Source organism: Ixodes scapularis, unplaced genomic scaffold (genome assembly GCF_016920785.2).
Source record: "Ixodes scapularis isolate PalLabHiFi unplaced genomic scaffold, ASM1692078v2 PGA_scaffold4__175_contigs__length_147842914, whole genome shotgun sequence".
Taxonomy (NCBI): domain Eukaryota; kingdom Metazoa; phylum Arthropoda; class Arachnida; order Ixodida; family Ixodidae; genus Ixodes; species Ixodes scapularis.
In genome coordinates, this window is record NW_024609879.1 from 140,813,347 (window position 1) to 140,816,973 (window position 3,627).

Consider the following 3,627-nt stretch of genomic DNA (forward strand, 5'->3'; position numbering starts at 1 on the left):
GCGGCATTTTGGGGTTCCCGTTCTTGTTATCTAAAAAAAAAAGGGGGGGGGGGGGGGAAGGGGGTTGTCGTGGATTACGTTCAAGCAAACAGGACACGTGCATGGAATTCCTCAGCCTTCGGGGACACGCGCTTGACTGGAACATTTGGTATCGATAAGAAAAGGGAGCGAAAAATAAGGGGTGCCATATCCGAAGGGAGGAAGCAGCTGTACTCATAGTTCAGCGTGGGCGGTGCTCTGGGTAAACAGAAATTAAAGCTGTAAACAGTAATTACGCCCCATTAAGCTTTTTTTTTAGATTAGTTTTTGTTAAGGTTTTTTTTTGGTTTCCCCCGATTTCGATGAAACCGGCTCCAGGGCTATTTCTTTCGGGGCTTTTGGCTATGTACTGAAGACACAGAACCCTGTAGTCATAGACTAGTGCCTTAAAAGTCGATCTTCTCTGACTAGTATTGCTTGAGAATGCTTGCGCCTGTCTTTTGATTGCAGGTATGCAGAATCCGGTACACCGCTCCCACCATCAACCGGAAACAGGTACGCCAAGTTCTGAAATCGGGTTCTAAGGTGTTTGATTTCCTCATATGAGATCAGACGCGTGCAATATCAAAGTGCAGCGTCTCATTTTGTTGAATTTAAGTTTCGGTAGGTTCTCTCATAGTGCTGTCAAGATCAGTGACCGTATGCACGGTCCGGCATGATCAGTTTTCTACAGGAATAATCGAGTTATAGAGCGCGAAAAAAATATTAATTTAATTATTCTTTAATATAAGTAAAACAAATCCATTTTTGTGGTACCGTACTAATTCACCACGAAAGTATATTTAGCCGTAAATTTCTTTATGACAATAACAAACGGAAAGCGCATTTCAGGCAAAACTTTCAGAAAAGGTAATGTTTTTCTTATGGAACAATATGGACTAATATAAACATATCAAGTAAAAGGAGAAAAAAAAGTATCACGGCGTTAAGGAATTTTATAAGCTAGTTAAAACACACAATGAGTGGGAAAAAAATCGGACTCATTTTCTGTCTCTTTCCTTCTTAGCAAGTTCTCTTTAAATGAATGCCGCCTTGAGTCCACAGCAATTGATTTTCTCTGTGACCTGGAAACGATTGAACTCTCAATTGTGATTCTTTACAAACTTGTGATTACTATTTCAATCTTTTGACAGAGGTCAGATTCACCTTTCATGATTTCAGAGAACAGATGCGCTAGCTGCGCCTTTACACAAAAATCAAATGTCTTGTCAATAATCCAAATAATCCATTCGGCAGGCACAACAGTCTGTTGCAACGGAAGAATGCGAAAAGAAGTCTTTCTGCATTTAATGCTAATGAGATATTATCGGTAATTATTGCAATTTTATGATGCAGAAGGAAAAAAATACAACAACGTTTAAAAAAAAACAAAAAAAATCTCGCCACCGGGTGGACTCGAACCACCAACCTTTCGGTTAACAGCCGAACGCGCTAACCGATTGCGCCACGGAGGCGGACTTGTCGGGTCAGCATAAAAGCAAAAGGAAAGCGAAGCAATCTCGCGTGGCGTGCGAGGTCTCGTCAGTTTCGTCGTGACTTCAAATACCAAAGAAACGTTATGGAGACCGGTTAATGGAGGTGCACGAACCCAGAACCCTGTACATATACGACTCCGCACAAACCTTCCTTCGTCCATCCATGTTCTCAGTGTGTCAGCGTTTCTTTCGTGTTCATCGAGCGCCTGGAGAGCAGGCGCTACGAATCACAGAGCCCATCCAATAATGGTACAATATGGGGGAGAATGCTTTAAATATATATATATATATATTTTTTTTTTTTTTTTTTTTTGTGTGCGCGTGGAGGAAAGAAAACGGTAAAAACTAGGGTTCCTTCATGTGCGCTTTGCTTAGCGTGAAGTCATCTTTTTTGTTCAGGAGCGCGTGAAAGAGCGTGTCCTCCTCACGCGTTTATGGCTCTGACTGTGCTGTGGCGACGTTTTGTTTTCGCCGATTTCTTTGTATTTCACCCGTGAGCGCGTGCTGTCGGCACCGGTTACCACAAAAGGTGGTATCGCCTAGTATCACCCTAACAGTGGTGTAGGCAGAGGGGGGTTCGGAAAGTCGAAACTAAAGTATTTGTCAAAACCTCCCCCCCCCCCCCCCCCCCAAAAAAAAAAAAAAGAAAAAGGAAAGGAAACTGTCAAAAACGTGGATACTTGAACATAGTAAGAAATACCCCTAGAAAATGACTTCGCTTCGATAAGTTGAGTTGAAGTTAACGACGTGACGTAAATAGCTCCAAAATGCAACATATACATTACTGCTGTTTAGTAAATGAGTGGAATAGACTGTAACCATGTTTTACTCGAGCTAGAAACTCCTTTTGTTTTGCAGTGGTGCGCTCTAGTTCAAGTGACATAATTCTGTAATAAAAGCAATGCAGAGGAATCTGTCGCATCCCACGTAAAATCCGGCCGCGTACTGAGTATCACTGCTTGATCGACGTGAATAAATTCACTGCGGATGAAGACTTGACGCATATTACATATACGAGAAAAAAAATCGAAAAGCCAAAAATAAACTGCTAAGAACACGATTTAAACAGCAGCTGTGCTAGGTAGAGAGGGCTTGATATAATACGGGATTTCTCATCACAAAGCAATAAGCGTACTTCGTAACAAAACGTAAAGGCGCAAATTTATGAAAAAAAAAAAAAAAACTTCTGGAGCGACCAATAGCTAATATTAAAAAAAAAAAAAAATAGAGTAGGAAGTTCACCGAACTCTAAGCACATGCACGCTAGTTTGCGTACGCATGTACACAGATTGAACCAACACATAGAAGTTTGTGTTACAGGTCAACATAGGTCCGAGAATGCGAAAATCGCATTCAAGAACAGAAAAACAAAATAGCACTGGAAATGCGAAATTCTGCAGTGCTTGAGACATGGCATTAAAATCATGAATGACAATAATATACGCAGGCATCTGTGAAAATGACAAGTTGTTGGAAATAATTAGCTAATTTAAAATAACAAAGTAAATCTACATTGTTCTTGGCGTCCCAAAATAGTGCTAAATAGTAGTACTGCTTCCGAATTATGCGCGAGCAGCTCAGAAAGCTTTATTTGACTGCACTGTACTCGCCACATTCATGTATAGAAGAAAATATACATTGTTTACATTCAATGCGAAGTTCATCATCAATGCGCAACGTCGCCACAAGACTGTGTATGTAAAAGGTCCACTTTCAAATAAAGCTGATGCTACACGACATTCACTAGCCTTCGCAATAGAGCCGTTCAGGATGTACGATAGGATATGAAAATTTCCGCAGTGCATGTTCCATCAAACGTATCCTCGGTTATAATCACTTCACCCTTATTTTTAGAGCGCAGCTCTTAAACGACCGTTTCCGGTTTGAGCGGCGTCGCCGTCGTCGTAACCGTAAGGTCACGTGACCCCCCGCCAGGTCATCTGACCCCCTCCAGGTCACGTGACCCTCCCAGGTCACGTGACCTGGGGGGATCACGGAGGTAGGAGGAGTATACCCTTTTCACAGTACCCTTCCCTCCTCCTCCTCAAGAGCTGCGCTCCAATACAGCTTTACAGGGAATTGTAAACAACTTTCATTTCCTTTTTTTCAGCTA

At 41.9% G+C, this 3,627-nt stretch overlaps 1 non-coding gene across 1 annotated transcript; it reads right to left on the reverse strand.

Annotated features, from left to right (window-relative positions):
* Positions 1 to 1,419: 1,419 nt before the first annotated feature.
* On the reverse strand, positions 1,420 to 1,493 carry Trnan-guu. Its single transcript has one exon. It is a non-coding gene; the product is annotated as a tRNA-Asn (tRNA).
* Positions 1,494 to 3,627: the final 2,134 nt, after the last annotated feature.